This window comes from Dendrobates tinctorius, unplaced genomic scaffold, assembly GCF_039654945.1.
Source record: "Dendrobates tinctorius isolate UK_male_01 unplaced genomic scaffold, ASM3965494v1 ptg000135l, whole genome shotgun sequence".
Taxonomy (NCBI): domain Eukaryota; kingdom Metazoa; phylum Chordata; class Amphibia; order Anura; family Dendrobatidae; genus Dendrobates; species Dendrobates tinctorius.
Genome location: NW_027361803.1, coordinates 13,076,418 through 13,100,445, shown reverse-complemented (window position 1 = coordinate 13,100,445; position 24,028 = coordinate 13,076,418).

The window sequence follows — 24,028 nt, the reverse complement described above, 5'->3', positions numbered from 1 at the left end:
AGAGTAGAATCACTTTAAGGTCTCATGCAAAGAACTGTTCTGTACATTATGGCCATAGTAGGTCAACCATGAACGTTAGTGGGGGTATACTGTACCAGTAGGAATCTGCGGGAAAAAAAATATAGATTGAATCATAGGATGCTTTATTAATGGGGTTTCCATCCTTTAGAAGAAAGGACCCTATGTCTGCCACCATACACCCCCTGAACCTGGCTCTGCCATGTACTCCACAGTTACATGTACTCATCAGAGGTTACCAAGTCACTTATTGGGTGACAAAGTGGAAAGGATGAACGTCTACAGAGTCAAATGTAGATTACAACTTGCTGATTTTTGGAGGTCTCGCTGTGGGGACCATCAACTGGGATCTCTCTATAAGGGTTCATGCCCACTTGCGATGAAGTCGGCCAAGTTCAATCCAATAAAATATCGGATTGAATTCTGACCAATGTTCGGATCAGATCACGATTGGACTGGAAAAAAAATTGCAGCATGCTGCGATTGTATTAAAAAAAATTGGATCTCTGACATGCGCCAATTCTGGCACAGTCACTGGAAAGCAACAAAAGACGATAGAAATGTGAAATCTGCACCAAATAAAAGAAAAACCCTCCCAGGGTTAAAAGTTAAAAGTCCATTCATTTTATTCGTAAACAGCATAAACCGCTCTTCAGGAACCAAGTAGCATGCAGCCTCCAGTACACATTCAGCTCTATGGGAAAGCACAGTCTCACTGACCCCGGTCAGCACAACACGGATTCCTGTCCGTTACCTGTTGGTGTCGGCCGCACAGGTTCCCGGGTGCCTCTTCTCCTCAGAGGTATCCAATAAACACTCCTCACTGACCCCGGTCAGTATTACTCACGGTTGTCAAACCGTCCACTCCGTAGTGTCCACCCTGACAGACTCCCAAACACTCGCTGCCATGTGCCAAACACACCTCCATTACACAGCTGTAACCACACATGGCTAGTCACGGGATTGTGACATCACCGCAGGTCCTCAAACACACAAGCTTCTACAGGGAAAAAGGGGCACAGTGAGCACCCTCACCTCGTGGTGAGGTATATGGGTAGCCTGACCCTCCCATCTCTCAGAGCTACCCGTAACCCGGACCCAAGTGTGAACAACAACCACTTAGGGCTTACATGTACTAAAGAAAGAAGACTCCGGGTTACATCACAGGGAGCAACCGTCCCTGTGACACATACCTCCCATTAATTATGCGACCATTAGTTACACTACAATATATATATATATATGTGTGTGTGTGTGTGTGTTTTGAAGAATATTTCCTTTGAAAACCATGAGTAAATGACAGAGAACTACTGTACGTAAAAGCTCATGTTAAAATTGCACTGCATTCTGATGTAAATCGGATGCTAGGTGCGAAAAATTGGATCGCACTCGCATTAAAAAACGCATGACACTCACATGACACTTTCATTGTATTCGTCCAACTCTCCTGCATCAAAATCGGACCGATTTTAAAATCGCTAGTGTGTCTCCAGCCTAAAGCACTGTCTCAATGGAGCAATAGTTGAGCATGGCCAACTCCACTTCATGGGAATGTCAGAGATAGCGGAGCGTTGTCTCTCCGGCAATGAATGAGGTGGAGGTTGAGCACAACCAGCTGCACACCACTTATTCTCTATAGGACTGTCAGAGATAGCGGAGCGTTGTCTCTACAACGGTGAATGAGGTGGAGGTCGCACACAATCAGCTGCGCACCACTTATTCTCTATAGGACTGTCAGAGATAGCGGAGCGTTGTCTCTTTGGCGATGAATGAGGCGGAGGTCGAGCACAATCAGCTGCACACCACTTATTCTCTATAGGACTGTCAGAGATAGCGGAGCGTTGTCTCTACAACGGTGAATGAGGTGGAGGTCGAGCACAACCAGCTCCGCACCACTTATTCTCTATAGGACTGCCAGAGAGAGCGGAGCGTTGTCTCTACAACGGTGAATGAGGTGGAGGTCGAGCACAACCAGCTGCGCACCACTTATTCTCTATAGGACTGTCAGAGGTAGCGGAGCGTTGTCTCTACAACGGTGAATGAGGTGGAGGTCGAGCACAATCAGCTGCGCACCACTTATTCTCTGTAGGACTGTCAGAGATAGCGGAGCGTTGTCTCTCCGGCAACGAATGAGGGGGAGGTCGCGCACAACCAGCTGCGCACCACTTATTCTCTGTAGGACTGTCAGAGATAGCGGAGGGTTGTCTCCCCGGCAATAAATGAGGCGGAGGTCGAGCATAACCAGCTGCACATCACTTATTCTCTATGGGACTGTCAGAGATAGCAGAGCGTTGTCTCTCCGGTGATGAATGAGGTAGAGGTCGAGCACAACCAGCTCCGCACCACTTATTCTCTATAGGACTGTCAGAGATAGCGGAGCGTTGTCTCTCCGGCGATGAATGAGGCGGAGGTCGAGCACAATCAGCTCCACACCACTTATTCTCTATGGGACTGTCAGAGATAGCAGAGCGTTGTCTCTCCGGCGATGAATGAGGTAGAGGTCGAGCACAACCAGCTCCGCACCACTTATTCTCTATAGGACTGTCAGAGATAGCGGAGCGTTGTCTCTCCGGCGATGAATGAGGCGGAGGTCGAGCACAATCAGCTCCACACCACTTATTCTCTATGGGACTGTCAGAGATAGCAGAGCGTTGTCTCTCCGGCGATGAATGAGGTAGAGGTCGAGCACAACCAGCTCCGCACCACTTATTCTCTATAGGACTGTCAGAGATAGCGGAGCGTTGTCTCTCCGGCGATGAATGAGGCGGAGGTCGAGCACAATCAGCTGCACACCACTTATTCTCTATGGGAATGTCAGAGATAGCAGAGCGTTGCCTCTCCGGCAATGAATGAGGCGAAGGTCGAGCACAATCAGCTGCACACCACTTATTCTCTATAGAACTGTCAGAGATAGCGGAGCGTTGTCTCTCCGGCGATGAATGAGGTGGAGGTCGAGCACAACCAGCTCCGCACCACTTATTCTCTATAGGACTGTCAGAGATAGCGGAGCGTTGTCTCTCTGGCAACGAATGAGGGGGAGGTCGCGCACAATCAGCTCCGCACCACTTATTCTCTATAGGACTGTCAGAGATAGCAGAGCGTTATCTCTTCGGCGATGAATGAGGCGGAGGTCGAGCACAATCAGCTGCACACCACTTATTCTCTATAGGACTGTCAGAGATAGCAGAGCGTTATCTCTTCGGCGATGAATGAGGTGGAGGTCGAGCACAATCAGCTCCGCACCACTTATTCTCCATAGGACTGTCAGAGATAGCGGAGCGTTGTCTCTACAACGGTGAATGAGGTGGAGGTCGAGCACAACCAGCTGCGCACCACTTATTCTCTATAGGACAGTCAGAGATAGCGGAGCGTTGTCTCTCTGGCAACGAATGAGGGGGAGGTCGCGCACAATCAGCTCCGCACCACTTATTCTCTATAGGACTGTCAGAGATAGCAGAGCGTTGTCTCCCCGGCAATAAATGAGGCGGAGGTCGAGCACAATCAGCTGCACACCACTTATTCTCTATAGGACTGTCAGAGATAGCGGAGCGTTGTCTCTCCGGCGATGAATGAGGTGGAGGTCGAGCACAACCAGCTCCGCACCACTTATTCTCTATAGGACTGTCAGAGATAGCGGAGCATTGTCTCTACAACGGTGAATGAAGTGGAGGTCAAGCACAACCAGCTCCGCACCACTTATTCTCTATAGGACTGTCAGAGATAGCGGAGCGTTGTCTCTTCGGCGATGAATGAGGCGGTGGTCGAGCAAAATCAGCTGCACACCACTTATTCTCTATAGGACTGTCAGAGATAGCAGAGCGTTGTCTCTCTGGCAAAGAATGAGGTGGAGGTCGAGCACAATCAGCTGCACACCACTTATTCTCTATAGGACTGTCAGAGATAGCGGAGCGTTGTCTCTCTGGCAATGAATGAGGTGGAGGTCGAGCACAATCAGCTGCACACCACTTATTGTCTATAGGACTGTCAGAGATAGCAGAGCGTTGTCTCTTCGGCGATGAATGAGGCAGAGGTCGAGCACAATCAGCTGCACACCACTTATTCTCTATAGGACTGTCAGAGATTGTGGAGCGTTGTCTCTACAACGGTGAATGAGGTGGAGGTCGAGCACAACCAGCTGCGCACCACTTATTCTCTATAGGACTGTCAGAGATAGCAGAGCGTTGTCTCTTCGGTGATGAATGAGGCGGAGGTTGAGCACAAGCAGCTCCGCACCACTTATTCTCTATGGGAATGTCAGAGATAGCGGAGCGTTGTCTCTCTGGCAATGAATGAGGTGGAGGTCGAGCACAATCCGCTCCGCACCACTTATTCTCTAAGGGAATGTCAAAGATAGCGGAGCGTTGTCTCTCTGGCGATGAATGAAGCGGAGGTCGAGCACAACCAGCTGCACACCACTTATTCTCCATAGGACTGTCAGAGATAGCGGAGCATTGTCTCTCCGGCGATGAATGAGGTGGAGGTCGAGCACAATCAGCTCCGTACCACTTATTCTCTATGGGACTGTCAGAGATAGCGGAGCGCTGTCTCTCCGGCAATGAATGAGGCGGAGGTCGAGCACAACCAGCTGCACACCACTTATTCTCTGTAGGACTGTCAGAGATAGCGGAGCGTTGCCTCTCCGGCAATGAATGAGGTGGAGGTCGAGCACAACCAGCTGCACACCACTTATTCTCTATAGAACTGTCAGAGATAGCGGAGCATTGTTTCTCTGGCAATGAATGAGGCAGAGGTCGAGCACAATCAGCTCCACACCACTTATTCTCTATGGGAATGCCAGAGATAGCGGAGCGTTGTCTCTCCGGCGATGAATGAGGGGGAGGTTGCACACAATCAGCTGTGCACCACTTATTCTCTATGGGACTGTCAGCGACAGCGGAGGATTGTCTCTACGGCGATGAATGAGGTGGAGGTCGCACACAATCAGCTGCGCACCACTTATTCTCTATGGGACTGTCAGAGATAGCGGAGCGTTGTCTCTCTGGAGATGAATGAGGTGGAGGTCGAGCACAATCAGCTCGTCACCACTTATTCTCTATGGGACTGTCAGAGATAGCGGAGCGTTGTCTCTCTGGCGATGAATGAGGTGGAGGTCGAGCACAATCAGCTCCTCACCACTTATTCTCTATGGGACTGTCAGAGATAGCGGAGCATTGTCTCTCTGGCAATGAATGAGGTGGAGGTCGCACACAATCAGCTGCGCACCACTTATTCTCTATGGGACTGTCAGAGATAGCGGAGCGTTGTCTCTCTGGCGATGAATGAGGTGGAGGTCGAGCACAATCAGCTCCTCACCACTTATTCTCTATGGGACTGTCAGAGATAGCGGAGCGTTGTCTCCCTGGCGATGAATGAGGGGGAGGTCGCACACAATCAGCTGCACACCACTTATTCTCTATGGGACTGTCAGAGATAGCGGAGCGTTGTCTCTCCGGCAATGAATGAGGCGGAGGTAGCGCACAATCAGCTCCGCACCACTTATTCTCTATGGGACTGTCAGAGATAGTGGAGCGTTGTCTCTTTGGCAATGAGTGAGGTGGAGGTCGCGCACAATCAGCTCCGCACACTTATTCTCTATGGGACTGTCAGATATAGCGGAGCGTTGTCTCTCTGGCGATGAATGAGGGGGAGGTTGCGCACAATCAGCTACACACCACTTATTCTCTTTGGGACTGTCAGAGATAGCGGAGCATTGTCTCTCCGGCAATGAATGTGGCGGAGGTCGAGCACAATCAGCTCGGCACCACCTATTCTCTATGGGACTGTCAGAGATAGTGGAGTGTGGTCTCTCTTGCGATGAATGAGGCGGAGGTCGCGCACAACCAGCTCCGCACCACTTATTCTCTATAGGACTGTCAGAGATAGTGGAGTGTGGTCTCTCCGGTGATGAATGAGGTGGAGGTCGCGCACAACCAGCAGCGCACCACTTATTTTCTATGGGAATGTCAGAGATAGCGGAGCGCTGTCTCTCCGGCGATGAATGAGGCGGAGGTTATGTGGCGCCCCCAGGAGTATGGTCGCCACAATGGCATTACCTTCCACCTAGGGAGTGTGATATCATGCTTGGAAGCAATAAAGGATCTCTCTGGCAGTTAACCACAACACACAACACAGTTTTCCATTCCAGGCCAGCAGAGGGAGCTCTGAACCAAAACTGGGGGAGGAGCTACTCTCTGGAGGCCAGGAGGAAAGAGTAGGAGTTCATGTGAGGAGGGCAATGTGTGTGGACGTGTAGGAGAAGAGCTGGGAGACTGAGCAGAGAGTTCAGGCTCATTCCCAGCTATAGCGCATGATCTGGAGTCCGGTCTCTAAGGCTGTACGGACACTGATGGTCCTGCAACAGAAACCGGAGGAATAGGAAGCTGTAAATGCTCTATTCCCACATAAGACTCGGAGGCACAACAGCGACGTGTGAGCCAGAAGAGGAAGGCTACAGCTGTCTGCCATACGAGGGAGTTCTAAAGAGAATAAGCAAGTGGAACTTCAGTGTAACACAGTACTGCAAGTACCTAAAAATAAGCGCTAGGAAGGAGACTACACAACCCATTTGCATAGAGAGATTCCTAAGTTGCTTCCAGGCTAGCCTGCTACTGTGCCACCTGTAATCTGGACTGCTTTTGCCAAGCAAAGTAAAGGTAAAGAAACTGCACCCTGTTGTGTCCTTGCCTCCTTCCTGCAACCCCGTCAGCGCTGCTTCATCCCTGTGCCAGGCACTGCACCCTCTTCCTCAACACCTATCCTCACTGCCCTGGGATTACTGCCCTACCTGTGGAGGGCCACAACATCATAGCTGCACCACACCATCTGTCCCAGGGGATCTGTTGGCAGCGTAGGCTTAACATCTTCATTGCCGAACACCACAGGTGGCGTTGGGTCGCCCTCGCACACCCAGGGCAGCGGGGTACTCGGTACCGGGCCAGTGTCAAGACGGGAATGTGTCACAGCAGCGGTGACCCGGTCCGTGGCCCTGGGCGCTCAATATCAATGGCGGGGATGTTAATGGTGTTAAAGTTTATATGAATAGTTCGTGACGCCACCCGTGGTGTTTGGCAAGTAAGGTGGTAAGCCAACGCTGCATGCAGATCCACTGGGACTGATGGTATGGTGCAGCAGAGATGGTGTAGCTCCCCATAGGTGGAGCTGTAGTCCCAGGGCAGTGTAGGTGCAATGGATGAGGAGAGGCGCAGAATGGTATGGATGATGTTACCCAGATGTAGCGGTGCTGGAATAACTGGAGGACACCAGGGTGTGCGGTTCCAAAGCTTTACTCAGTTTGCAGTTCACACAACTGCCTGCCTCCGTACTGTGTTCTCCAGGTCAGGGCTCCAGCCAACCTCCAGGCAGGATAGGATTCTCCCTTCCACACTCCCCCAACATGTACTTTACTGAACGACTCCTCCAATGTGCCTTTAGGTGCGAAGCACTCCAGTACTTAGTTACCCTGGAATGCCTCTCTCTAGGCGTTCCTAGTCTTTACTTGTATGACAGACAGCTGTAGCTTGCTCGGAGACTCCTCACTGCGTCCCGGCTCTCTATTCAGTTGCTGTTGTGTCCCAAGTCTATGATGGGTGCAAGGCGTTAGAGGCTCACTACTCCTCCGGTGTCTGTTGCCGGACATAAAGTTCCAATCAACCACGGGGACCGGGCCCGGGCCTTTGCGCTCTCTGGACTGGAAGGGTTCTCTCTCTTTCTCAACCTGCTTCCCACCGTCCTTCTATTCTCCTTCGTTTCGAACTGTTCTCTCTCTCTCTTATGGAAGGTTAGGTTATCAATCTTATCAGTCTTTCTCTGGTCTTTCTTGTGCCAGCAGCCCAGATCACAAGGACCTGCTGCAGCACATCCCTCAGACACCCATCTTCTCTCTTCTCTAACCAACTAACCTCAAATCCTACACCTTCCCTCTCTTTTATATCTAACTCCACCCGCCTCCCCAGCACCTCTCGTGTTACGAAGCCAGGGACCACAAAAGGCACCCTATGACCTTTCCAGCATAAAGCATGGATGGGTCCCTGCTGAACTATCCTGTGTGTGGGGTGCAGATGTTGGAATGCGGAAAGGAGTTCCCAACCTACCTGGATGGTGGGGCACTACACCTTAGGAGAAGGTGCAGTACCTCTGTGGCGACTGAAGCCTCAGGGGTGCCACATACCCCCCGTTAAACACAGCACATCCACGGGCTGCAAGACAACAAAAGGTACAATACAGGAACACACAAAAAAATTTAAATGCTGTTTAACAATACTTATCTAATCTTCCTAATGTAGGAGGTACATTTCTTAAACGTTACAAACAGGTTAACTTCCTATCTTAGTATCAAAAATTTACTTAAATGCAATTCCTAGTTTAAAGTGCTATACTCAACACATTTTCTTTATTACATTATTCTCTTTTCCTTTTTCTCTTCTACTGGACGCAAGACACTGACCATCTACGCTTGGCCTGTCACCTGTCACTTTCAATTCTGCATTCTTTATTCAATTCTCACATTCTATCTCAAAACTTTTCTAATTCTCTGTATCAAATATTCTATAAAAGACATTTACTTTTCATAAGACACAACATTATCAAATACTTTATGATAAAACATTCAAAATTCTTGTAAGGTGCTGAACACTGCTCCCAGCCAGGATTTCTTGCAGTGTCCCTTGAGGTAGACATCATTCTTTGAAAAGTGTCCATGCAGAAACATTATCTCCGCAGAGTCTCTTTATATGTAAAACCAAGAGAGAGCACCCAAAGGGGTGCAAACTATTTACAAGAAAGTTTTGGATCACACAGTGTTCATGATCTCCACAGTTCCATTTGTAGAAAAACAGGCAACAAAAGTGCTACCGGAAAAACATGATAGCAAACAAGGCACAACTGGTGCAAACAAACCCTCCTGGGTAATGAGATTTAGTGAATGTAAATTTCAATTGTAGTCCCCTCCTGGGGTTCTGGAAGCTGAACTGGAACTGTTCTTATCCTGATGCTGGTTCATTGCTATGGGGTCTTTTCTGGTACGAAGTCTAGCTCCTAAGGCTTCTGCAGTGTGTTGGTGCTGATGAACAACTGCCTGGGGATTTGGCAGTAAAGGGATCCCAAGATCACCGTCCCAAAACGATCCAGACCCCCCTCTGACCTGTAGATGTCGGATCGGGCATGCCGGCTCCAACTGTACCCCCACCAGCATGGTCCTCCTCCTCATCAACCCATTAGGAAGGCCGGGGTAAATGCCTGGGAGTTCCCGACGGTGCGGCCTCTGCTCCAGGGCAGGTGGTGTGGCAGCGGATGCTGCCTGGTGAGACACCGGGGATGGCAGTGGAGCCCATGGCAGCTCCGGTTCCGCGGGGGTCGCTGGCGGGACCTGCGCAGCTGCGCCAGGTCCGGGCAGGAGCTCCTCTTTCTCCGCTTCAGCTCCCTGGGCTGTGTACAACTCCTCCGGTATGAGCGGCAAGGAAGGAACGTACGCTGCTGATGGCATGGCAGCGGCTCCAAGCTCCGCAAGGTCTGCCAGGAAAAGATCTGGTGCAGCAGCGACGGGTACCGGTGTCGCGGGTACCGCAGGTGTGGGCCCTTCCCGGGAACGCTGCAAGTCTAATGTCCATAGCGCTTCTCGCCTCATTCGCAGGCGTCGTGTCAGCTGGATAATCTCGTCCTCCAGCTGTTGGAGATCCATTCCAGAGATCGGGTCGGAGCCTTCAGCCATGGCGCCAGGGAGTTTCAGTTCCCCGCGCTCCGCAGGCCTCCTTCCCTCACTCTCCAAAATGGCGTTCTGGTGTTCTTCTTCTTGCTCCGCCCTTCTGCTTGCCACTGGCTTTCTCTGCCCCTCCTTCCGGGGGCAACTTCTTCTTCCCGCGCCTCCTTATCAAGCCAGTATACGAACCCCTCGGGGGGTGGGCCATGCATCGGTCACATAGTAATTCAGGCAGGGACGGCCCAAGACTCTTCGCGGTCTTTTCCTAGGACCTCCCATCTCTTCACTCCCTTCTTCTCCGCGCCAGCGGCCATTTCTAATGTCCATTTTACAGTCTATTAAATTTGGTCTTCTGCACATTTTCAAAAGTTGTAAATCCAAGGCACACAAGAACCCGATGGCAACGGGTCTTGTCATCCTGTTCGATGGCATCGGGTCTCGTAATCCTGTTCGTGACGCCAAAATTGGGTCGCCCTCGCACACCCAGGGCAGCGGGGTACTCGGTACCGGGCCGGTGTCAAGGCGGGAATGTGTCACAGCAGCGGTGACCCGGTCCGTGGCCCTGGGCACCCAATATCAATGGCGGGGATGTTAATGGTGTTAGAGTTTATATGAATAGTTCGTGACACCACCCGTGGTGTTTGGCAAGTAAGGTGGTAAGCCAACGCTGCATACAGATCCGCTGGGACTGATGGTGTGGTGCAGCAGAGATGGTATAGCTCCCCACAGGTGGAGCTGTAGTCCCAGGGCAGTGTAGGTGCAATGGATGAGGTGAGGCTCAGAATGGTATGAATGATGTTACCCAGATGTAGCGGTGCTGGAATAACTGGAGGACACCAGAGTATGCGGTTCCAAAGCTTTACTCACTGTTTGCAGTTCACACAACTGCCCGCCTACGTACTGTGTTCTCCAGGCCAGGGCTCCAGCCAACCCCCAGGCAGGATAGGATTCTCCCTTCCACACTCCGCCAACATGTACCTTACTGAACGACTCCTCCAATGCGCCTTTAGGTGTGAAGCACTCCAGTACTTAGTTACTCTGGAATGCCTCTCGCTAGGTGTCCCTAGTCTTTATTTGTATGACAGACAGCTGTAGCCTGCTTCGGGGACTCCTCTCTGCGTCCCGGCTCTCTATTCAGTTGCTGTTGTGTCCCAAGTCTATGATGGGTGCAAGGCGTTAGCGGCTCACTACGCCTCCGGTGTCTGTTGCCGGACATAAAGATCCAATCAACCTCGGGGACCGGGCCCCGACCTTTGCGCTCTCTGGACTGGAAGGGTTCTCTCTCTTTCTCAACCTGCTTCCCACCGTCCTTCTATTCTCCTTCGTTCCGATCTGTTCTCTCTCTCTCTTATGGAAGGTTAGGGTATCAATCTTATCAGTCTCTTTCTCTGGTCTTTCTCGTGCCAGCAGCCCAGATCACTGGGACCTGCTGCAGCACGTCCCTCAGACACCCATCTTCTCTCTCCTCTAACCAACTAACCTCAAATCCTACACCTTCCCTCTCTTTTATATCTAACTCCACCCGCCCACCCAGCACCTCTCATGTTACGAAGCCAGGGACCACAAAAGGCACCCTATGACCTTTTCGGCATAAAGCATGGATGAGTCCCTGCTGAACTATCCTGTGTGTGGGGTGCAGATGTTGGAATGCGGAAAGGAGTTCCCAGCCTACCTGGATGGTGGGACACCACACCTTAGGAGAAGGTGCAGTACCTCTGTGGCGACTGAAGCCTCAGGGGCGCCACAGCGTCACAAATCATTCACTCATAAACTTTATTCCATCACTTAATCCCTCTTACATGGGCGCCCAGGGCCATGGACTGGGTCACCGCTGCTGTGACATTCCCCTCTGAGAGCCCCGCCCGGTACCAAGCACCCCACAGCCCTGGGAGGGCGACCCAGTCGCTCACAACCAGCAGCGCACCACTTATTCTCTATGGGAATGTCAGCGATAGCGGAGTGTGGTCTCTCTGGTGATGAATGAGGCGGAGGTCGAGCACAACCAGCTGCACACCACTTATTCTTTATGGGACTGTCAGAATTAGTGGAGCGTGGTCTCTCCGGCGATGAATGAGGCGGAGGTTGAGCATGCCCAGCTCAGCTCCATTCTAGATGACCTCTGCAGAATCCAATTCTTGCAAATGATGATAATTCAGTGAGTAGGACCAACAGGTATCCACTAGCCAAAGTCTGGTGGAAAGTAATTGTTCTCTTCAGGAGAAAGTGATATATTGTGTTACTGGGTATGACAGTGTATCGCTATCAGCTTTAGGCTGGGTCTACACAGTGACTTTTGTCATGATACAGGTTGCAAAGCCAAAGATCGCTTTGTACATCGCAGGGAAACGCAGGTGAGTGGGGCTGCATTGCCACTTCTACGCGACCACCACCAAGTCACTTGCTTGCCGCAGCTGCGGTTCTCTAGGGGCTGGGGTGTAATGTGGACCCATTCATCCACATTATGCTGAGATGCAACGGTGGAGTATAGCGATCATCGACCGTGCAACCTGTGTCACAGCCAAAGATGCCACGTAGCCCCCGGCCTTGCCTAGAACATAATGTAGCAGAAACTTGAAATATCTTGTTGTTTCCAGGCCATACGCTCCAGATGGCCAATTATTCCCACTTTGGACCCCTCTATATGGCGGCACGGATCCGGAACATCCATGCATTACATGACTGACTATTCATCCAAGTGTCAATTACTCACAAACACCCAAGGGGCAAGAAAGTAAGAGATTCCGGATAAGTAACGAAGCACATTTACCATTCCGGATCCCTAGAAAGCTGAGTGACATCCGCTCTCCCCAGAAATAGGGACAATTAACGCATTGCACCTGGAATATTTACCAGACAAGGAGACAGGGAAAAGTCATGAATTTTTAAAGCAAAGCACAAGTATAAATCATTCATATGTAAATTCCCAAATCACACAGCGTAAAATCTCCTGCATACAAGATGCATAATTAACGAGTCTCTGGAGCAGACGGCGAAGAGCTGACTATTCCGATTCCGTAGGATTGTTTATGTCAGCGACACATAATAACACCCCGGATCGCCCCGCTCACCGGCCTCCATTGTGCCCCAATATTGCAATATGTCGTACATCTGAAATTCATCATGTATCGGTGCCATTTAACGTAAAAACTGGTTTGATGGGAAATGTCCCAAATCGTGATATTTGTCCTTTCCTAGCGACCTCTTCTTCCCTGATTACGCGCTCCTGCGTTGCGCTCGCTCGCCTCCGTACGTGTCTCCTCCATTCTTCTCCACTGAGAATCTTTATATATTTTTTTTCTCAAAGAAAAAACACATTGTTGGGAAATTGCCTTTTTTGATCTTCGGACCTTTAATTAAATGTCTATAGGGATGTAAAGCGTCGGCAGTAACTCCGATTTCCATGGTGGTGCCGGCGTGGCTGATCGCTGGCGTGGATGGCAGTGGTGTCTCTTCGCTCTTTTGACTTTACATTAATGGTTTCATTGCTGGGAGGCCTGGATGTTTCCTTATCTCACATGGATAATTCTCAGTGCGCGGCGGCTTATGCTAAACACAAATATAATTGTTCCTCTTTGTACTTTGGGTGATAATTAATGGGTCAGGGGCGTTATATCACATCAGGCATGAAGCGGCAGTAATCCAATATTTTCTCATGCTAATGACATGGGATCTTCATCTACTAATACTAATATACATCAGTTCCGCTCTAGTCCTGTAGAGGGCCCCGTGCAAGAATGGTTTATTGTAGCCCATTACACAGCGCCCCCTTATGTCAGCTACTGTTGTGTCTAACATGCAATCTGATATAGAGACGCCTCCTTCCTCCCATTCTTGCTCCAGCCCCTTTCATTAAATATCTCATTTGTTCTAAAAAATGGAGAGATTTTTAACCTCTGTAATCGGCCGCTGTGCTCTGCTATATTGCTACTTGTGAGTCATCTTACATTCCAAGCTCTGCTGTGCTGCTGGGCTCTGCTACATTGCTACTTGTGAACCACCTTAAACACCAAGCTCTGCTGCTTGGCTCTGCTACATTGCTACTTGTGAGCCACCTTACAGTCTAAGCTCTGCTGTGCTGTTGAGCTTTGCTACATTGCTACTTGTGAACCACCTTACATACCAAGCTTGGCTGTGCCACTGGTCTCTGCTGCATTGCTACTTGTGAGCCACCTTACATACCAAATTCTGCTGTCCTGCTGAACTATGCTACATTTCTACTTGTCACTCACCTTACATACTAAGCTCTGCTCTACTGCTGATCTTTGCTACTTGTTACTTGTGATCCACCTTAAATTCCAAGCTCTGCTGTGCTGCAGGACTTTAACACATTGCTACTTGTGAACCACCTTAGATACCAAACTCTCCTGTACTGCTGGGCTCTGCTACATTGCTACTTGTGAATACCCTTACATTTCAAGCTGTGCTGCTCTGCTGATCTCTGCTACAATGCTACTTGTCACCCACAATACATACTAAGCTCTGCTGTACTGCTGGTCTCTGCTACATTGCTACTTGTGAGCCACCATACATACCAAGCTCCATTGTGCTGCTGGGCTTTGCTACATTGCTACTTGTGAACCACCTTACATACTAAACTCTGCTGTGCTACTAGGCTTTGATACTTTGCTACTTGTGAGCCACCTTGCATACCAAATTCTGCTGTACTGCTGAACTCGGCTACATTGCTACTTGTCACCCACCTTACATACTAAGCTCTGCTCTACTGCTGATCTTTGCTACATTGCTACTTGTGAGCCGCCTTACATACTAAACTCTGCTGTGCTGCTGGGTGTGCTACATTGCTACTAGTGAACCACCTTATATACCAAACTCTGCTGTACTGCTGGGCTCTGCTACATTGCTACTAGTGAACCACCTTATATACCAAACTCTGCTGTACTGCTGGTCTCTGCTACATTGCTACTTGTGAGCCACCATACATACCAAGCTCCATTGTGCTGCTGGGCTTTGCTACATTGCTACTTGTGAACCACCTTACATACTAAACTCTGCTGTGCTACTAGGCTTTGATACTTTGCTACTTGTGAGCCACCTTGCATACCAAATTCTGCTGTACTGCTGAACTCGGCTACATTGCTACTTGTCACCCACCTTACATACTAAGCTCTGCTCTACTGCTGATCTTTGCTACATTGCTACTTGTGAGCCGCCTTACATACTAAACTCTGCTGTGCTGCTGGGTGTGCTACATTGCTACTAGTGAACCACCTTATATACCAAACTCTGCTGTACTGCTGGGCTCTGCTACATTGCTACTAGTGAACCACCTTATATACCAAACTCTGCTGTACTGCTGGGCTCTGCTACATTGCTACTTGTGAACCACCTTACATTTCAAGCTGTGCTGTCCTGCTGATCTCTGCTACAATGCTACTTGTCACCTACCTTACATACTAAGCTCTGCTGTACTGCTGGTCTCTGCTACATTGCTACTTGTGAGCTACCATACATGCCAAGCTCCGTTGTGCTGCTTGGCATGGCTACATTGCTACTTGTGAGCCACATTACATACCAAGCTCCAAGCTCTGCTGTGCTGCTGGGCTCTGCTACATTGGCCTCTGACTGAGCATTCCTCCCATCAGCCTAAGGGGTTTTTAAATAGAGCATGATCCTACCTGCCCATATAATTGTAGTCTTTTAGCCCAGGAGAGGCATCATGTAAGGCTTAGGGTCACAACAAAGGGGTACACCGTGTAGCTGGCTGTTTGGCTCATATGAATTGGCCAATTTGTGCCTTGATTTTTTTTCTACCATGTTTTCTACACAGCAGTAATGGAATTCCAGTTTCATATATTCAATATGTACATATTATAGTGTTTCAGAGCGCAGCTTTAATTTGTTATTGTGCGATACCATAACGCTGTGGTGTGTAGATGTAATATTATGGCGGGGTGTATATGTGACACTATGGCGGTGTGTGTAGATGTGATATTATGGCGGTGTGTGTAGATGTGATATTATGGCGGTGTGTGTAGATGTGATATTCTGGCGGTGTATGTATATATAGTATGGTGGTGTGTATACGTGATATTATGGTGGTGTGTACATGTGATATTATGGTGGTGTGTGTATGTGATATGGCGGTGTGTGTAGATGTGATATTATGACGGTGTATGTGTATATATTATGGCGGTGTGTATATGTGATATTATGGCGGTGTATGTGTATATATTATGGCGGTGTGCATACGTGATATTATGGTGGTGTGTATGTGATATTATGGTGGTGTGTGTAGATGTGATATAGCGGTGTATGTGTATATATTATGGCGGTGTGTACATGTGATATTATGGCGGTTTATGTGTATATATTATGGCGGTGTGCATACGTGATATTATAGTGGTGTGTATGTGATATTATGGCAGTGTGTGCAGATGTGATATTATGGTGGTGTGCATGTGATATTATGCTGGTGTGTGTAGATATGGTATTATAGCGGTGTATGTGTATATATTATGGCGGTGTGTATACGTGATATTATGGTGGTGTGTATGTGATATTATAGCAGTGTGTATGATATTACGGCGGTGTGTGTAGATGTGATATTATAGCGGTGTATGTGTATATTATGGCTGTGTGTACATGTGATATTATAGCGATGTGTGTGATATTATGGTGGTGTGTATACATGTAATATTATGGCGGTGTGTATGTGATATTATGGCGGTGTGTGTTGTGAGTTCATTTTTCCCTTCACCATTGAGGTCTGATGAACTCCCTCCTCTAGTGAAGGAAGGTAGTGAGACTGATTACCAAACACCTGGGCAGCTAGATGATGACTGTGTGGCTGGAATTGAGGACTGGATATAAGGATGCCGACGCCCTTCTTCCTGGCTGGTGATTTTCCTGCTGGATTCTTGGAGACCAGTCTGATTCCTGCATCTCAAAGCTAATTTTTTCTGCTCTGCTTTGTACTCTTCAGTTTTGTTTTTGTTTTGCCTTGTTTTTTGGGAGTTCTGCCATCCCCGGCCGGGGGTGAGCTGAATTCCATTTTTGTCTCTGATCTGTTGATATTTTGCTCTGTCTTCAGAATATACCCGAGTGCTGATATAGTCTTTTGAAGCCTAGCGACTTCAGGGCCTGTTTTTGATTCTGTTATGATGAGTCACCGAAGGAGGAAAAAAACAAAATACCAGCTAAGTCCAGAAAAACCAGAGAGGTTGGCAGCTATCGGATTGCAGACCCCTGAACCTATCCACAACAACTAGCAGTAGCCGTGGGGGGTTCCTACGGTGCCCTAGACCCCTCGATCACAGCCGGAGAACTATATAGCCTAAAGACAGAAGGGAAAAACTAAACTGCCCCAGAGCAGACCCCAAAGCAATAGGCAGCCCCCAACATATAATGACGGTGAAGCAAGATGAAAACACTAACACAGATAGAAAGATAGGTTGAGCAAATGATGGGGCCCAAGCTAACTACATAGGACAGGATAGGAAAGCTGCTGTCTGCCATCCGCAAAAACCCTATCAAAATGAGCCAACCGACTGATAGGAAAAACAGGCCCTGAAGTCGCTAGGCTTCAAAAGACTATATCAGCACTCAGGTATATTCTGAAGACAGAGCAAAATATCAACAGATCAGAGACAAAAATGGAATTCAGCTCACCCCCGGCCGGGGATGGCAGAACTCCCAAAAAACAAGGCAAAACAAAAACAAAACTGAAGAGTACAAAGCAGAGCAGAAAAACTTAGCTTTGAGATGCAGGAATCAGACTGGTCTCCAAGAATCCAGCAGGAAAATCACCAGCCAGGAAGAAGGGCGTCGGCAGCCTTATATCCAGTCCTCAATTCCAGCCACCCAGTCATCATCTAGCTGCCCAGGTGTTTGGTAATCAGTCTCACTACCTTCCTTCACTAGAGGAGGGAGTTCATCAGACCTCAATGGTGAAGGGAAAAATGAACTCACAACAGGTGTGTGTAGATGTGATATTATGGCAGTGTGTGCAGGTGTGATATAGTGGTGTGCATGTGATATTATGGCGGTGTGTGTAGATGTGATATTATAGCGGTGTGATATTATGGCAGTGTGTATGCGATATTATGGCGGTGTGTGTAGATGTGATATTATGGCAGTGTTAGGGTCGGCGGAACGCACCAAATATAAATAATAGTAGGTACGTTCGCCGCCCGGGGTCCACCGTGCGGTAGGTGACAAGACCGCTGCTGAACAATGGCAGATGCACCTAGTAGGTGCGGTACTGCGCTCGGGTTAACGTAACCCGAATGCTAAGGGCGGGTCCGTACAAACACAGAGTCGCTTGGCGAACACTAAAGCAAAGGCGCGGGCCCTGTTAGCGTCACAGAGGCCTGCGTGTGGCGTTGCAGCCGCGAACACCAATAGCTGCTGTTACTACAGCGCAGCGGCAGAGAAAGCCGCAAGCGTCGGCGCCGAGGACCGGGCGCCGACGGACGCTAGTGTAGGCGTGGAGCAAGTGGCGTGTAGCTTGCCACAACCCTGGAGCTGACTATACACACTCGGTCACCACTCATAATATCAGAGGGTAGGGGTTTCATAATGAGTCAGACACCAGTCCATGCATCCATCACCATACACACACAGAATAATATGCTACACTAGCGCATGGCCGAGCCGCCATGCGGAGCTTTTATAGCCATGCGCTTCCGGGACCTTCCAATACTTTGGGAAGGACCAATCAGATCCGACACAGGACCTGCACATGTGACCCCTGCTCTCCACTGAGAGGGCACGTTGCGGGCATGCCCAGTAGCACGGCACGAGGACTTGGCCTCTGGAGCGGTTCCCTGCAAAGTAGGTTGTGCTACCATTGCTGCACCGGAGGTGGCAGCAACATCCAGGCTCACAGAACGAGTCTGAGGAGAATGCCTGGCTCGCCGTGATTGCTGAGCAGGAGTCCGAGCGATCGGAGGAGAATGGGAGACCGCAGGATGTCTGGCTCTGGATTCCCGCTGTGCAGTGCCAGGAACCCGACGCCTAATATTACCCCCCCTCCTAGGGCCCGCCTCACTGCGCTCAAAGGCTGCGATCAGGAGCGAGCGGTGCATGAATGTTTTCCACCGGCTCCCAGGTCCGAGCCTCGGGACCATGACCCTTCCAGTCCACCAAATAATATTTTTTGCCACGGACAAACCTGCGCCCCACGATGGCGTTAACCTCAAACTTGTCAGACGATAAGTCTGATGACCCGGCAGATGACTCAGAAAGCCGGATCATGTGAACTGGTTTGAGGAGGGACACATGGAACACGTCCGAAATGGCCAAATGTGGAGGAAGAGCCAGGCGGTAGACCACCGAGCTAAGTCGCTCGAGAACCTTGAATGGTCCAATGTATCGCGGTGCGAACTTGGGAGACTCGACCCGCAGTTTAATATTTCGGGTAGAGAGCCATACCATGTCGCCAGGGGAAAAGCTTGGCGCGGGCCGCTGATGCGTGTCGGCGGACGCCCTCATCCTTTCTTTAGATGCCCAGATAGCATCCTGAGTGCGATCCCAAATGTCCCGGGCCTCCACTACCCAGTCTGCCACCCTGGAGTCAGTGGAGGACACTGGCATCGGGACAGGGACGCGTGGATGTTGACCATAGTTTAGGAGAAAGAGCGTCTGACCAGTGGAATCAGCCACCGCATTGTTTAGAGCAAATTCAGCCCAAGGTAGCAAGGATGCCCAGTCATCCTGCCTGGCAGAGACAAAATGCCGTAAATAGGTGACCAAGGTCTGATTGGCTCTCTCGACCAAGCCATTCGTCTCAGGATGATAGGCGGAGGATAGATTTAGCTCGATGTTAAGTAAACTGCAGAGCTCCCTCCAAAACCGAGATGCAAACTGAGGACCTCGGTCACTCACGATTTTGTCTGGCATACCATGTAAATGGAATACGTGCTTAATGAACAAGGTGGCCAGACCTCGAGCGGATGGCAGGCGTGCGAGTGGCACCAGATGCACCATTTTGGAAAAATGGTCGGTGACCACCCAGATGACCGTACTGCCACCAGACTTGGGCAGGCCAACTATGAAATCCATGCCAACCATCTCCGATGGTCTATCTGCCACTGGCAGGGGAAACAACAACCCCGCCGGCCTCTGTCTAGAGGGTCTGTTCCGAGCACACGAGACGCATGCTTGCACGTATTCCTTGACATCTCGAGCCATATGTGGCCACCAATATGACCTTGCCAGGAGTTCGGTGGTCCGTTTATTGCTAAAATGGCCACCCACCCTGGAGGCATGTGCCCAGGCGAGGACCTCCGGCCGTAGCTGAGGAGGCACCAAGGTCTTGCCCGGTGGTACTGACTCGAGAGCGACTGGAGCCACGGTCGTAAAACTCTCCGGCGGGAGAATTAACCGAGGCTCAGCTTCTCCTTCTTCCGCTGAGACCACCGAGTGTGAGAGAGCATCTGCACGGACGTTCTTCTCTCCAGAGAGGTAGTGCAGGGTGAAGCGGAATCAGGAAAAGAAGAGCGACCACCTGGCCTGGCGGGAATTCAGGCGTTGGGCCGTCTGTAGGTAGACCAGGTTTTTATGGTCTGTATATACCTGAAAGGGGAAGCGGGCTCCTTCCAAGAGATGTCTCCACTCGGAAAAAGCCAACTTCATGGCTAGCAGCTCCCTGTCGCCGATGGAGTAATTTTTCTCCGCCGGTGAGAAGGTCTTGGAATAGAAGAAGCAGGGATGCTTTCGACCTTGAGCATCCTTTTGATAAAGGACTGCTCCTGCACCGACGGAAGAAGCGTCTACCTCAAGGATAAACGGCTTATCCACATCGGGACAATGTAATATGGGAGCGCCAGCAAAATGCGATTTTATAGCCGAGAAGGATTTGGAGACCTGTTCCGACCAAGCATTGGGGTTAGCTCCTTTCTTGGTGAGAGCAACCAAAGGAGCCACCAGTGTGGAAAAGTGTGGTATGAACTGGCGGTAGCAATTCACGAACTCCAAAAAGCGCTGCACCGCTTTGAGGGAATGGGGTTCTTGCCAGTCCATTACCGCTTGTAGTTTGGCAGGATCCATGGCCAGCCCCTGGGCCGAGATGATATAGCCCTGGAACGGCAAGGACTCCTGCTCAAACTGGCACTTCTCCAGCTTGGCGAATAGCGAGTTCGCCCGCAGACGGTCGAAGACCCTGCAGACGTCTCTCCGGTGGGTGGTCAAACCTGGCGAAAAGATGAGTATGTCATCCAGATAGACCACCACCGAGGTAGAGAGCATGTCGCGGAAGACGTCGTTGACAAAATCTTGGAAGACAGCTGGCGCATTACAAAGGCCAAAGGGCATAACCAGGTATTCGTAATGGCCATCCCTGGTATTAAAAGCTGTCTTCCATTCGTGTCCTTTGCGAATGCGGATCAGGTTGTATGCCCCCCGCAGATCTAATTTAGTAAAGATCCGGGCCCCCCGCAACCTGTCAAACAACTCCGCGATCAACGGTAGGGGGTATTTGCTTTTAACTGTGATCGCCTTGAGACCTTTGTAGTCAATGCAGGGACGTAACTCTCCATTCTTCTTCTGCATGAAGAAGAACCCTGCACCAGCCGGTGACACAGATTTCCTGATAAAACTCCTAGCCAGGTTCTCCGGGATATATTGAGACATAGCCTCCGTCTCAGGGAGTGATAACGGATAAACACAGCCTCGGGGAGGCTCTGTACCTGGCAGGAGATCGATCGGACAATCATAGGAATGGTGTGGTGGGAGCGTCTCCGCAGACTTCTTAGAGAAGACGTCCGCGTACTGGTGGTAGGGCCTGGGGAGCGCGGAGAGATCCTCAGGCACCTCAGTGAAAGCCACCTGAACACTGCCCCTCAGACACCTTCCCTCACAGTCCTTGCCCCAGCCCAGTATCCTCCCCAAAACCCAGTCAACGTGAGGGGAGTTGCAACGAAGCCAGGGAACTCTGAGGAGCACCTGATCGATGCCATTGGGCATGATAAGCAGGGACAGAGTCTCCTGATGTGAGGGTGAAATAGAGAGTCCGAGTGGGACTGTCTGATGGGTCACCTGAGACGATAACGGTGCCCCATTTACCACCCTAATGGACAGAGGTTGCGAGAGTAACACCAGAGGGATAGCGTGACTCTGGGCAAAAGTCGAGGACATAAAGTTCCCCTCGGCCCCGGAATCCAGGGTGACCTCTGCCTCCCAGGTGGAGGACCCACTATCTAAAGTACCCCAGAACACCGGTTTGGGTGAAAAGGGTCCCATATTTTATTGACCACCACCTACGACCACTGGACGTGGTCGTTTTTTCGGTCGCTGAGGACATGTGCCAGCCGAATGGCCAAACTGTCGGCACTGATAACAGCGCACAGAGCTTCGCATCGGACGCGGCTTAGTGCTGGTGCGAGACACCTCCATAGGCTCAGAGGAAGAGAGCTCTTGTGCGGGGTCCTCCAGCGGCATGGTAAAGGTGGGGGCCAAATTAACCCTACATCTGGATTGCGCTCGTTCCAACCCGCGCTCCGTGTAGCGGAGATCGATGCGGGTGGAAACGGCGATCAATTCCTCCAGACTTGTGGGAATCTCCCTAGTGGCTAGAGCATCCTTGACGTGCTCAGCCAGGCCTCTCCAAAACACCGGGACTAAGACTTTGTCCGGTCACTCTAATTCGGAAGCCAGTGTCCGAAACCGGACAGCATAATGGCTAACCGAGAGTGAGCCTTGTGTTAGGGATAACAGTTGGAGACCGTATCGTGTGTGACCCGTGGTCCCAAGAAGACTTGCTTCAGAGCCGCGAGGAACTGAGCAGGTCCCTGAACCACGGGATCATCACGTTCCCACAATGGCGTGACCCACTGTGATGCCCGGCCAGACAACAAGGAGACAATAAACCCCACCTTAGCCCGCTCTGTAGGAAACCGTGCAGCCAGCAACTCCAGCTGAATGGAGCACTGGCTAACGAATCCCCTACAGGTGGCACTGTCACCCGAAAACTTATCGGGGAGCGGGAGGCGAGAAATTGGCGGCGAGGGCAAAAGTGTGGGCGCACGTGAGACAGCCTCGGCGACTGTCTGAGCAGCAGGTAGCGCAGCATTCGCAGCTGAGTTGGTGCTCTCAGTAGCCGCCAACCTGCTCTCCAGCTGCCGAATGTAGCGCTGCAGCTGCTGCACGTCTGCCATTGCCAGCCAGACCCTGGCGCTAGTGTAATGTTAGGGTCGGCGGAACGCACCAAATATAAATAATAGTAGATGCGTTCGCTGCCCGGGGTCCACCGTGCGGTAGGTGACAAGACCGCTGCTGAACAATGGCAGATGCACCTAGTAGGTGCGGTACTGCGCTCGGGTTAACGTCACCCGAATGCTAAGGGCGGCTCCGTACAAACACAGAGTCGCTTGGCGAACACTAAAGCAAAGGCGCGGGCCCTGTTAGCGTCACAGAGGCCTGCGTGTGGCGTCGCAGCCGCGAACACCAATAGCTGCTGTTACTACAGCGCAGCGGCAGAGAAAGCCGCAAGCGTCGGCGCCGAGGACCGGGCGCCGACGGACGCTAGTGTAGGCGTGGAGCAAGTGGCGTGTAGCTTGCCACAACCCTGGAGCTGACTATACACACTCGATCACCACTCGTAATATCAGAGGGTAGGGGTTTCATAATGAGTCAGACACCAGTCCATGCATCCATCACCATACACACACAGAATAATATGCTACACTAGCGCATGGCCGAGCCGCCATGCGGAGCTTTTATAGCCATGCGCTTCCGGGACCTTCCAATACTTTGGGAAGGACCAATCAGATCCGACACAGGACCTGCACATGTGACCCCTGCTCTCCACTGAGAGGGCACATTGCGGGCATGCCCAGTAGCACGGCACGAGGACTTAGCCTCTGGAGCGGTTCCCTGCAAAGTAGGTTGTGCTACCATTGCTGCACCAGAGGTGGCAGCAACATCCAGGCTCACAGAATGAGTCTGAGGAGAATGCCTGGCTCGCCGTGATTGCTGAGCAGGAGTCCGAGCGGTCGGAGGAGAATGGGAGACCGCAGGATGTCTGGCTCTGGATTCCTGCTGTGCAGTGCCAGGAATCCGACGCCTAACAGGCAGTGTATGTGATATTATGGTGGTGTGCATGTGATGTTATGGCTGTGTGTAGATGTGATATTATGGCGGTGTGTGTAGATGTGATATTATGGCGGTGTATGTGTATATATTATGGCGGTGTGTATACGTGATATTATGGCTGTGTATATATTATGGCGGTGTTTATGTGATATTATAGCGGTGTATGTGATATTATGGCAGTGTGTATGTGATATTATGGTGGTGTATGTGTATATATTATGGCAGTGTGTGTAGATGTGATATTATGGCGGTGTATGTGTATAT